We start from the raw sequence: 13333 nt of genomic DNA, 5'->3' as shown, positions 1-13333 counted from the left end.
TAAGGCAGGTTTTCTAATCCTTCATTTATTCTCATGGCTCTTCTCTGATTCCTCTCCAATGTGTCAGCACCCGTCTGGAATTGTGAACACCAGCACTGGACAGAGTGTACCATCAGTGGTCACACCAATGGTAAAATCACCTCTCTGTTCATACTAGAGAGTGCTCCTTTATGTATCCCAAGGTCACATTAGGTCTTCTGGCCACAGCATCGAACTGGGGGCTCACGTTCAGCTAATTCTCCACCAAATCTTTTTCAGAATTGCTGCTCCCCAGGAGAGAGGCCCCCATCCTGTAAGCACAGCCTCGATTCTTTGTTCCCAGATGTGCACACATACATTTAGCTGCATTAAAATATCACAAATCCAGACTTATGGTGCCTGAGAAAAGAAAACCTGGAATGGGAAATCAGTGCACAAAATGTGTACATTGATTTTTAAAACCGCTGTAGCTTCTGATGGATAATGGGAAAGCTCCATTAACCTCCAAGCCATGGTTACTGGGTGGCCATAGAGCGAGAAGCCAAGAGAGCAGGTGGCTATAGTATTTTGTAACTGAGAACTGTATCAATTCACCACACCTACATTTAAAGAGCCCATGGGAATTATTTGCAAACCATTATCCTACAGTTAAGACAAAGGCCTGGGACACAGGAGATCTAGGTTCCAGTATAGGCTCTGTATATGACCTTAAGTAATTCACTACATTGCTTTGTGCCTCAGTTTCCCGACCTGTTATATATGTGTAATGTAGAGCTACTGAGACTACTGAGTGAGAGAGATTAGTGACGCTGCTTTACAGCCTTAGCTAAGTGCCACTTGACTAGACGCTCATTCCTTTAGCGCCAAAGGTCCCCGGTTCAATCCTGCCTGCTGACAGCCCAAGTCTGTTGGTGTTACAACTGGATAATTAAATCCTCTGTCACTCTCAGCTATGAAATGTGTATCGTATTCAGGTGGACACTGTGCCTATGTATCTGTGCTGTGTGTTGCACAAAGGGACCCATGTCTCCGTTCCAGACTGTAGGTCCTACCATAATATCTATGATGATAATACAAATTAAAATAGTCAAATGCAGTTTCGGGTCCAGTGTCTGTGGCAATGACACACAGAACTCAGCTGATGCAGCCAAGAGTAACTTCTGAGGCTGGTACCCAGTGCAGTGAGAAGGCCCAGCCTGGGGACTCATTAGAAATATCAACATTTTAATTAATCCTAGTGGCCATTGCACTCCGTGGGATGGTCTGACTGGGCTGGGGATAACACAGCTACAGAGATTAATTATCCGTCTGCTTCTGCCCCCTCGTCCTGGCTGCCAGGTAAGACGCCCCCCAGAGGAAGAGCAGGAAATGATAGTGATTAGAGAAATCGCAGAGGGCCTTATTAAAACTGTGGTGCTGGGACACTAACAAATAGATTGATGAGATAATTGCTGGAAACCCCCCTAATCTAGCCCTGTCTCTCTCACATCCTTCTCTGTGTGGTGTCTATGGATTTGTATAGAGCTTCCCATCAATGTAGCTAACCCCCGCCAACCTCTTAGTGTAGATGCACAGTAGAGGTGAAAGACGAGGCTCGTGTCTATTCTGCTTAGCTAGCTAGTGAAGGAGCAGCTTTGGTTCAGTTAAATCAGCCGTAATTCTGTAAAGACCCTTTCTCCTGCACCCTGATTGTGCAAAGGGGAGGGTAAGAGAACACTCCCAAGACCCAGAAAGACACAGAGCGATGTTCATCCCAATGAGAAGAGGAGGGGTGGCATTGATAACGTTTCCTATGCTTGGGTTGGTTAGCAAACTATGAAAGGCTGGTTCTGTGTCACTCTGTCTGTGTGGTACCCAGAACAATGGTGCCATGATCTACTCCTGGGAGAATTTCTGTGCCAAAAAATTTAAAAATTGTGCAACAAAAAAATTAAAAACTCTGCAAACAATATTTGAAAAACTCTGCATCTCCTGTCTGGAGTCGTACAGTACGGCTGGGAGGGGCTGCCAGCATGGGGAGCTGGCTCCTGGGAATGGCGACACCAAGTTCTTCTCTCCTTGGCTGTTGCGTTTCCTGGGAGTAGAGCCCTGTGGATCAGTGGATACCAATTGCTATCCGTGGATATCCTCATCCGTGGATATAAATTTGTATCCGTGCAGGGCTCTACACACCAGTTTGAATTATTTATGGTCATTTATTTCAAAATACCTGTAAGTAAGTATTCTGTAACACAAAAAATGATTCAGGAAATGCTTTTTGACAAATAGAGTTCTGTGTTATATGCCTAGTATGGAATCTGAGTAATAATTCATTCAAACTACAATATAGAACCATATTTCCTGCACTTCTCAGAAGCAGTGCAAAGGCTTGGGGGAATCAGGGATAATGGAGGAGCTGAGGGAGAGGGAAGTAAATTGCTGGGAAGGAGCCTAGGTGTGAACTTGGAGGGTTGTCAGATATGGGTGGGAAAAGTATGGAACAGGTTTTTTTGGGGGGGTGCAGGGATGGATTGTTAGGGAGTTTCCCCCATGCAGACCCTGGTTGACCCCTAGCCTCTCCCATTCAGTCAGGTACATCTTCCCCTATTCCCATGTGTCCTTGTACCCCCTGTCCACATGTGTTCCTCCACCCCCACTCCCATCCCCCTGTGACCCTTCACTCCCTCCCCCTGTCCCTATGTGACTCTGTACCCCCTCCCCCACCCCCACGTGTCTCTGTGCCCCCACTCAACCACTCTCTGTCCCTATGTAGCTCTGCACCCCCTCCCCCATCACCATGTGGCTTTGCACCCCCTCTCCTCTGTGGCTCTGTGCCTCCACTCCCATTCAGCCCCTGTACCAGTCTGTCCTCTCCCAGTAGCCTTATGATCCCCTGTCTGACCCCCCAGCAGCCCACGCTGTCTGTCTCCCCATAGACCCTGTCTCCTGACCTGGCCCAACAGGTGATGTGAAGAAGGCAGGCTCTTTCTCTTCCCTAGCTGGTGGGGAGCTGGGCCTTGTTCTATCACCACCACAGGGGGGAGGGATAGCTCAGTGGTTTGAGCATTGGCCTGCTAAACACAGGGTTGTGAGTTCAAGGCTTGAGGGGGCCACTTGGGGATCTGAGGCAAAATCAGTACTTGGTCCTGCTAGTGAAGGCAGGGGGCTGGACTCAATGACCTTTCAAGGTCCCTTCCAGTTCTGGGAGATGGTATATCTCCATTTATTTTATTTTTTACCCCTCTGGTGGGCAAAAGGCAGAATTGCAGCAATATTTTGGCAGAAGCTTTTTTCTGCGCAAAAAAATAAAAATATGTGTGGCTCATTAAAGCTGAAGTAGTGCAGAATTTCCCCAGGAGTAAAGTCTCGACTCCATCTTAACAATGAAACCATGGTCAACCACCTCCCTAATTATAAAGATACCTAGGTCAAAAGAAACTGTTCATACATTAAAATATTGAACAATCTTTGCTAGCTGTCATGTCACCGCAACGATGCAAAATCCAGTAATTGCTCATTAGGCTGATGCCTCTGCTACCACATTCTTCCGGGAGCTTGTCCCAAGAGTGAGTGAAGAAAGATAAAAGCACCTTCTTCTTCAAAGGTTTACTCTTTGTTTCAATTGTTTCATCCAAAACTTGAGCACAGCAGGGTATGTGAAATCTCCGGCTCCAGGAAACGAACCAACCATTCCACAATGTGGGTTAAGAAAATACTTCACCTGTGCACAGGTAATCCCATAACTAACCACTGCAGAGCGTCTTACACGATCCCCTGAAGCACTGAAAGGGGCCTTGACAGGTCATCTAGTCCAATCTGCCCACTCTGAAGCAGGGCCAAATATACCTAGACCATCCTTGACAGGCATTTGTCTAACCTCTACTCAGAAACCTCCAATAATGGAGTTTCCACAACCTCCCTTGGAAACCTGTTCCAGTCCTTAACTACCCTTATAGTTTGAAAGATGCATCTGATAAAGTGGGTTCCAGCCCACAAAAGCTTATGCCCAAATAAATTTGTTAGTCTTTAAGGTGTCAAAGGAAACTCCTCGTTTTTGCTGAAACAAACTAACACGGCTGCCCTTCTGAAACTTGTCACCTTCCTGAAGTGTGATGCCCAAAACTGGACACAGGACTCCAGCTGGGACTTTACCAGTTGTGAGTAGAGCAGGAGAATTACCTCCTATGTCTAACATACGACACTCCTGTTAACACACCCCAAAATGATATTAGCCTTTTTTGCAACTGCATCACAATGTAAACAGTAAGGTGGCAATGTTTGCAGAGGATACAAAGCAGACTGGGAAGAGTTACAAAGGGATCTCACAAAACTGGGTAACTGAACAATAAAATGGCAGATGAAAGTCAATGTTGAGAAATGCTAAATGTACATGATGTAACCATGCCTCAGTGGGTCACAAGTGAGAATACCAAATTCAGGACAAATTGCTAAGAAATAGGATAGACACACCCTAAACTAATGGCTATTCCTCCATAAGATATACCAAAACCAGGAACAAAAGTAAGCTTCTGTTTCACCACACTGGCTAACAAGAAGTCATAAAAGCAGTTTCCTTAGGTATTCCAGTCCTTGTATCCCCCCCCCCCCCAAAACAGTGGTTTTAAATATGAGTGTTTTTTAAAACCAAGTTCATCAAATAAAAGGTTCTTCTGATCCCAAAGGACCAGCCATGCATCCAGGTCAATATATAACTTAGATTTCACCCAAAAATCATGTCGATGCCAATCCTTTAGTATCTAAAATCTAAAGGTTTATTGAAAGAAAGAAAGAAAGAAAGAAAGAAAGAAAGAAAGAAAGAAAGAAAGAAAGAAAGAAAGAAAGAAAGAAAGAGAAAGGTGAGAGTTAAAACTGGTCAAAGGAGTCAAATACATCCAGTAATGGCAAAGTTCTGGGCTCAGGCTCGTAGCAGTAATGGAATAAACTGCTGGCTTAAGTCAAGTCTCTGGCTGCTTCCAAATCATTGGAAGAACCTCAGTCCCTTGGTTAGATGCTTCCATTAGTGTAAGTTCATAGTCCAGAGGCTGGAGCAGAAAAGAGGCAAAATTGAGGGGTTTCCATTCCAGGATCTTTTATAGCTTCTGCCATTTGGAGGGAAACACATTGTCTCAAACAAAGCCCTCAGCACAGCTAGTGGAAAATTACAGGTGATAAGATAGAGTTCAGAGTCACATGTCCACACATGAAGGTTTGGCCACAGTAGAAGCCATTACCTATACCTCAAACAGCACGTTTACAGGACCGTCCATTCAGAGTAGATGGGCATCCCCATGGTCCATTGTCAGTTAAGTGTTTCTTGATGAGCCACTTAATATGATAGTCTCTCCAAGATGTGCTGGCTAAATACCTTGTGAGCATTACCCCAAGAGCAAACATTTGAAATACAACAATAGAGCCAATGCTCATAACTTTAAGTACAAAAATGATACATGTGTACAGATAGCATAATCATAACCAGCAAATCATAAGTTTTTAATAGACATCTTACATCCCACATTTTGTGCAAGGTTTGTTGCAAATATATAACAGTGGTTGCAACAATGATCTATGTGGTCATATTTTGATCAGATAACATGACATATAGAATCCCAACTATACATACAAAATGATGGGTTCTAATTTAGCTGTTACCCATCAAGAAAGAGATCTTGTAGTCATTGTGGATAGTTCTCTGCAAACATCCACTCAATGTGCAGCAGTTGTTAAAAAATCTAACAGAATGTTAGGAACCATTAGGAAAGGGATAGATAATAAGACAGAAAATAGACGCCCATGCTTTTAATACTGCATGCAGTTCTGGTTGCCTCATCTCAAAAAAGATATATTAGAATTGGAAAAGATACAGAAAAGGGCAACAAAATTGATTAAGGGTAGCTTCTGTACAAAAGATTGAAAAGACTGGGACTAAAGAGGGATATAATAGAGGTCTAAAGAATCAAGAATAGTGTGGAGAAAGTGAATAAGGAAATTTTATTTACCCCTTCATATAATACAAGAACTAGGGGTTACCTAATGAAATTAATAGGCAGCAGGTTTAAAACAAACCTAAGGAAGTACTTCTTCACACAACATACAGTCAACCTGTGGAACTCATTGCCAGAGTATGTTGTGAAGGCCAAAAGTATAACTGGGTTCAAAAAAGAATTAGATGAGTTCATGGAGGATAGGTCCATCAATGGCTATTAGCCAAGATGGTCAGGGACACAACCCAAAGCCTCTGACTTGCCAGATTCTGGGACTGAATGACAAGGGATGGACCACTGGATAATTGCCCTGTTCTGTTCATTCACTCAGAAGCACCTGGCACTGGCCACTGTCGGAAGACAGGATACTGGGCTAGGTTGACCATTGATCTGACTCAGTGTGGCCATTCTTATGTTTCTTACATTGTTGTCTCATATTCAATTTGTGATCCAACTGGTACTGGCTATCACTGGAGACAGAATACTGTACTAAATTGAACTCTGGGCAAGCCACAGTGCTCTTCTTTTTAAGAGTGAAGAATATGTCTGTCTGTCTGTCTATCTATCCCCATACACTATCTATCTATCTATCTATCTATCTATCTATCTATCTATCTATCTATCTATCTATCTATCTATCTATCTATCTATCTATCTATCTATCCCCATACACCCTCTATCTATCTATCTATCTATCTATCTATCTATCTATCTATCTATCTATCCCCATACACCCCCTCTATCTCTCTATCTCTCTATCTCTCTATCTATCTATCTATCTATCTATCTCCATACACCCCCACTATCTCTCTCTCTATCTATCTATCTATCTCTCCAGCCTCCTCATCAGTCACTCAACCAAGATTTACTTGTAAATTCTCAGAAAATTCACCATGCTGGATGTGCTTCTTCCTCACTAAATCACATCATTTTCAGACAAAGGCCTGTAGCAATAGGACCCACGGAAGGGACAAATGGCAAGGCAGAATGTCACCTGTAGGCTGGAATTCACCCTCCTGGGATATTCTGAGGCTCAGAAATGGAAGGTTTGCTTTTTCCTGCTCTTTCTAGCCATCTACCTGTTGACTCTTCTGGGGAATCTTGTCATCCTGTTGACCATCAGACTCAGCCCTCAGCTCCACTCCCCCTTGTACTACTTCCTCAGCGAGCTGTCCCTCCTGGACATGTGCCATTCCGGCGTCATGCTCCCCAGGATGCTGGCTGACTTCCCGGTGGGCTCCCGCTCCACCTCCTTTGGCTGCTGTGTGGCACTGCTGTATTCTTTCCACTTCTTTGGAGGCACCGAGTGCTTCCTGCTGATGGTCTTGACCTACGACCGATATGTGGCTACATGTGTCCCTCTGCACTATGTCAGGACCATGAACCAGAGGGTGTGTGTCCGGCTGGTGGCTGGGACATGCCTGGCAGGGTCTCCCCATTCAGCACTACAGACATCCCTCACTTTCCGGCTCCCTTACCGTGGGCCAATCAGCCGGACCACTACTTCTACGACATGCCGTCTCTGCTGAAGCTGGCCTGTGGCGACACCTCATTAAATGAGGCTGTCCTTTTTGCCAACGTCGGGATGGTGGCCCTCAGCTCCTTGGACTTGATCCCGGGCTCCTATATCCGGATTGTCACAGCTGTGCTCCGGATGCACTCCGAGTAGGGGAGGCGCAAAGCCCTCTCCACTTGCGCTGCCCACGTCACCGTGGTCGCCTTGCTGTACGGCCCCTGCATCCTGTGTACATGTAGCGCACCCCTGGCCACCCCCTACAGAAGGTGGCCACCGTTTTCTATACAGCTCTGACGCCAGCACTGAACCCCATCATCTACGCCCTGAGGAATGAGGAAATCAAGAGGGCTGTGAGGCGACTGGGGTGGAGACAGGTGTTTCCATGCAGGATAGTGCAGAGAAATTCACTCCTGGGCACAGGGGTCAGCAACAGAGCTATGCACCAATGATAGGATTAATTGGGACTCCTGGGTTCTAACCCTGGCTCTGGGAGAGGAATGAGGTCTAATGGGGTAGAGCAAGGGAGGCTGGGAGTCAGGGCTCCTGCATTCTGTTCCCTCCTCTGGGAAGGGATTATGGGGTTGGGGCTGTCTTGATGGGGGTCTCAACAAGATAAGTAGCCATCGAAACAGCATTTTCACCACCTAAAGATCTGGGTGGGCAGAGACCTTTGCACCTGCAAAAGAAGCACAAAATAGTTGGCCGTGTTACAAGACTGCTCTGTAAATGCGGGATCCCTGTCTGTAAGTGGCTGTTTGCATTGTTGTTGTAGCTTCGTACCTTCCCCAGACCTGAAGAAGAGCTCTGTGTAGCTAAACAGCTTGTCTCTTTCACCAACAGAAGTTGGTCCAATAAAATATATTTTACCTCTTCTGCCTCATCTCCCTGCATGTAGATCGTTCGTTATTAGACAAGGTGCAGGTAGATGGTGCTCAAGGACACATAGTGTAGCTCCTGGCCTTTGTAGGACCAATCAGACTCACCATTACAGTCTGTAAATGGTTTATCATGGGCAAGCGGTGACTCAGGAGACCAGGATTCCACTCCCAGCTCAGCCGTAGGCTCTGTGGGTGACCACTGGGAATTTCAAAGTAATGAGCCATGACGGGGTGTACCAGGCCCTCTGCTGAGTCCTCAGTTCCTGCCTAGAAGAGCTGCACAGACACACCCAACCAAAGCCCAGTAGGCTCAGAGAAAAGTAGGGCCGGCTCTAGGATTTTTGCCGCCCAAAGCAAAAACAATTTTGGCCGCCCCCCCCCCCCCCCCGTTTTTTTCTTACCCCACCCCAGGGCCCCACCTCAACTCCGCCCCTTCCCCAAATCCCCAGCCCTGCCTCCTCCCCGCAGGCTCTCAAGCCTAGGAGGGAGGGAGGGAGAGGGAGAAGCAGCGCGTGCGCCGTGGCCGCTCGGGATCTCCCCCTCCCTCCCGGGTTTGAGAGCCTGAGAGGGAGGGGGAGCAGCGGCGCACGAGCGGCAGCAGCGGAGGAGAGTTAGGGCAGCCGGGGCACATTTTTAGGGGCGGCATGGCCTGTGCCAGAATGCCGCCCCTAGAAATGTGCCACCCCCAAGCACCAGCTTGTTTTGCTGGTGCCTAGAGCCGGCCCTGGATAAAAGGAGCGGCAGGACCTTGCTGGGAGCAGAGGGGTGACGATGGGGGCTCTGCTGTGGCTGCATTTGCTGGCCCTGGGAGCGAGAGGACCTGAGAACAGGAACCCGAAGGTAACAGGTGGAGGTGAAGGGACTGAGTGGGAAGAGGCAGTAGGAAGCAGCAGCCAGTTAAAGGGAGCAGGACATGGCGGCTGGGAAGAGGGTCCCTGGCCTGGAACCCAGAGTGGTGGGTGGCCCAGGTTCCTCCACTGTCAAAGTGGCCTAAGCCCCGACACAGGGACAAGTCTCCTTTAGAAGCCTGAGCCCAGGGCGGGATCTAAAAGGTCCAACAACCGGGCTGAAGACCCTGGTAAGGGCAGACAGTTTGATGGACTCTTTGCTACTCGGTAGCAGGTCCGTTTTTTCACTATGTGACTTGACCGGAGGGCTGAGCCACGGAAGAATGGCCAAGAGGAGTCTGCAACCTGGCAGGGGGGTCAGGAGCAGAAAAAAGATTGCAGGACCACACCCAGCCGCCAGGAGACACTCAGGAGGTGGGTGCCCCCCTCCCAGGAGTGCCGGTCCTTTGAGCCATTTTGAGAGTCTCAAACTTAATGTGTCTGGTCCTCAGCCTCGGAAGTGGGGGCAATAACCCTTCCCTACCTCTCAGCCATGAGGATAGATTCACTGGTGTGAGTGGGGATGAGGGGCATAGAGGAACCAGCAAGATGCACACTCTCAGAGTCTCCTGCCCTTGCTTGCCTTAGCTCACACAGATGCCAGGAAGAAGGCCCTTTGAAATAGGAGATCTGGGCGGGAATTCTCTGGCCAAGCATTGTTGTGGTTTTTGTTGGAAATGCCAATTCAGCAAAACCAAAACTGCTCACGAACTGGTTTGGGGTTCAATGGAACACTCAACTCAAAGCATGTTTGGCTAGAGACGTTTCAAAGATGGCCAAAGCCTCGTTTAACACTGTCAAACCAGAAACCTTTGGGGGGTTGAGTCAAAATGACTTCATTTTGAAATTGTAGTAAATATACGCTACAAATGTTTAAAAGGAAAGATGGTTAAAATAGAATAAACATGGTGAAATTATCTAAAAACATTTTTTTTAATTCTCCCAAACTGAATTTCCCCCCCAAATTTTTAGTTCATACATTTTTTTGAGATTTCGACCCTTCATCCCGACTCATAACAGGAACAATTTCTGAATGTCAAACCTTTCCATGGGATGGGAAAACCATCTCCCGCCCTCATATAGTCTGGCAGACATGCACCTTGGGGTCTGCTCATTACAACCAAGAGTCAAAGTGAATTTTCTCAGTGTAAAAAGACATAGGGGCAGTAACTCCTATGGCGCTTTGGTGAATTACACCAGCTGGGGCTATGACCTGCTTTACCTTAGAGCTGCCTCTGTAACTAGGATGTAATTAACTAATTTAGAATTTAACGAAAAAATGTAGCCAAACACCATGATTAGTGACCCCAAGTACTGTGCTTGCAGCTGGGGTCAGCATTGACTCTCAGGAGACAGCACCCCCTGCTGAGCCCCCCAAGACCCCTCTCTGTAGCATAGCGCCCCCAGCTGCCCTCCTGGGACATGGGGGTCAGCAATGACTCAGAGAGAACAGGGTCATCTACTGAACCCCCCACCATCCTCCCAGCAACACAGTGCCCCCCTACGAGCTTGCTGGGCCACCCCCAGGGCCGGTGCAACCCATTAGGTGACCTAGGCGGTCGCCTAGGGCACTAACATTTGGGGGTCAGCATTTCGGGTCCTTCGGCGGCGACTACGGCGGTGGGATCTTCGGCCACCCCAGTCATCGTCGGCATTTCGGTGGAGGGAGCTGGGGCAGGGGGGCGCGGGGAGGGCCACTTGCAGTAAGTAAGGGGGGGCGGCACGCAGGGGAACTGCTCCCTGCCCCAGCTCACCTCTGCTCCGCCTCCTCCCCGAGCACGCCGCCCCCACTCTAATTCTCCTCCCATCCCAGGCTTGCAGCACCAAACAGCTGATTGGCACCGCAAGCCTGGGAGGCAGGAGAAGTGGAGCAGCGACGGCGTGCTCGGGGAGGAGGCGGAGCAGAGGTGAGCTGGGGCGGGGAGCTGACGCACTGCTCCCCGGGCCGGGGGGAGCTGCCATGGGGAGGCGCCTCAGGGCGGGGGGGGGGAGCTGCCACAGGGCTCAGGGAGGGGGTGGAGCAGAGGTGAGCTGGGGCGGGGAGCTGCCGCACGGCTCCCCGGGCCGGGGGGAGCTGCCATGGGGAGGCGCCTCAGGGCGGAAGGGGGGTGAGGAGCTGCCGCAGGGCTTGGGGAGGAGGAGGAACAGAGGTGAGCTGGGGTGGGGAGCCGCCGCACAGCTCCCCGGGCAGGGGGGGATGGGGAGCTGCCGCGGGGGAGGCGCCACAGGGCGAGGGGGAGTGGGGAGCTGCCGCGGGGGGGGCGCCTCAGGGCGGGGGGGGGGTGGGGAGCTGCCGCGGGGGGGGCGCCACAGGGCGGGGGGGGTGGGGAGCTGCCGCGGGGGGGCGCCTCAGGGCGGGGGTGGGGTGGGGAGCTGCCGCAGGGCTCGGGGAGGGGGTGGAGCAGAGGTGAGCGGGGGTGGGGAGCTGCTGCAGGACTTGGGGAGGGGGCGGAGCAGAGGTGAGCGGGGGTGGGGAGCTGCCGCATGGCTCCCCAGGCCGGGGGGGGGTGGGGAGCTGCCGCAGGACTTGGGGAGGGGGCGGAGCAGAGGTGAGCGGGGGTGGGGAGCTGCCGCATGGCTCCCCAGGCCGGGGGGGGGTGGGGAGCTGCCGCGGGGGGGCGCCTCAGGGCGGGGGGGGGGAGCTGCCGTGGGGGGGTGCCTCGGGGGGGGGGCGGGGAGCTGCCGCAGGGCTCGGGGAGTGGGGAGAGCTCAAGGTGGAAGTTTCGCCTAGGGCACGAAACATCCTTGCACCGGCCCTGGCTGGGATACTGGGCTCCGGACTGACTCCAAGCAGAGCGCACATCCTAGTGGGTAACCCACCCCAGTCTCTGACATACAGCATCTCCTAGCAGATCCCTGGGCTCCAGACTGGCTCAGAGTGGGAGGCCACGCCTGAACTATCAAGGAGAGCAGTTTTCTGTGAGAATTGCTTCATTAAATGAAGCAAACGCCAGACCTTCAGTCCATTGTGAGCACCAGATGCAACCTGTTCTAGCACGGCCACAGACTCTCCTCTCTAATTAAATCGATGAGCTAGCTCCTTCGCTTTGCCCCGAACAACAATTCTAATAAGGCCCATTGGAGTTTGCCAAAGGGAAGGCACCATTATGTTCTTAAAAACACAGCCAATGTCAACAGTTTAACACTGATGTAGCTGCAAGTGACCCGGGTAGTGAATTACGCCAGGGGGAAAAAAGAGAGAGTGCAGGGAGGGTGCAAGGTTATAAGAAGCTGCAGGGAGAAAGGACACGTCAGAGCTGAAGAAGAAACTAAACAGAGCAAAGAAACGATTCACAGAAATAGAGAAACAGTCTGCTCGGATGAGCACCAGCCGGGTCTCCCACAGGGCCTGCTACCAGCTGCATCAGAGGCAGGGGCAAGGACCCTGAAGTGGGCAACTCTGGGCTAATCTCCACAAGAAAGTTTCCCCTTAAGCTCTTTCAGTCTGAGGTTGGCGTCACGTGGAGGACGAAGCCTTCTTCTGTGTGAAGAGTTGGGTCAGGGAGATGTAAAGGGCTGAAGAGAGACCTCAGGGCATGGCAGTGAGCAGGTGAGAATGGCTTAGCACCACAGCTGGGACACACAGCCAGGCACTGTGTCCAGATGTGTAGATTCATAGACTGATAAATTTTTAATACCGGAGGAGACCAGCATCATCATCTAGTCTGATCTTCTGGATACCGCAGAATGTCGAGCCCAATAACTCATGTCTGACAAACTCCTGTCTTCCACAAAGGCCATCGTGACTCAAAGACCTCAAAAGACAGAGAACACTCTGCTTCCCTTCAGAGTTTTCCCACGACTAATCACCCTCATGCTTATCAATGTGGGCTTTGTTTTTTCATTTGAATGTGTCTCTGTTTAACTCCAGGGATCTAATCCTGGATGTGGGAGAGGAGAGGGGTCCTGTGAACTAGAGTTGGGGAGCCTGGAGCCAGGACTTCAATGCAGGCTCTGGGAACAAACGGGGTTCAGTGGGGGCTGGGAGTCAGCACGTCTAGGTTCATTTCCCATCTCTGGGATGGGAAGTGGGGTCTGCAAAGATCACCCATCGTTCTCCCTTGGTTAATCATTAACACCCGGCATTCACTTGCAGGGACACAGACCAAGTGA

The 13333-nt window shown here is 50.0% G+C and overlaps 1 pseudogene; it reads left to right on the top strand.

Moving 5' to 3' along the window:
* Nucleotides 1–6913: 6913 nt before the first annotated feature.
* On the top strand, nt 6914–7904 carry LOC101938806 (olfactory receptor 10G3-like; annotated as a pseudogene).
* The last annotated feature ends 5429 nt before the right edge of the window (nt 7905–13333 follow it).

This window comes from Chrysemys picta, chromosome 13, assembly GCF_011386835.1.
Source record: "Chrysemys picta bellii isolate R12L10 chromosome 13, ASM1138683v2, whole genome shotgun sequence".
Classification (NCBI taxonomy): domain Eukaryota; kingdom Metazoa; phylum Chordata; order Testudines; family Emydidae; genus Chrysemys; species Chrysemys picta.
Note: the sequence above shows the minus strand (reverse complement) of the source record. Positions and strands in the feature narration are given on the sequence as shown.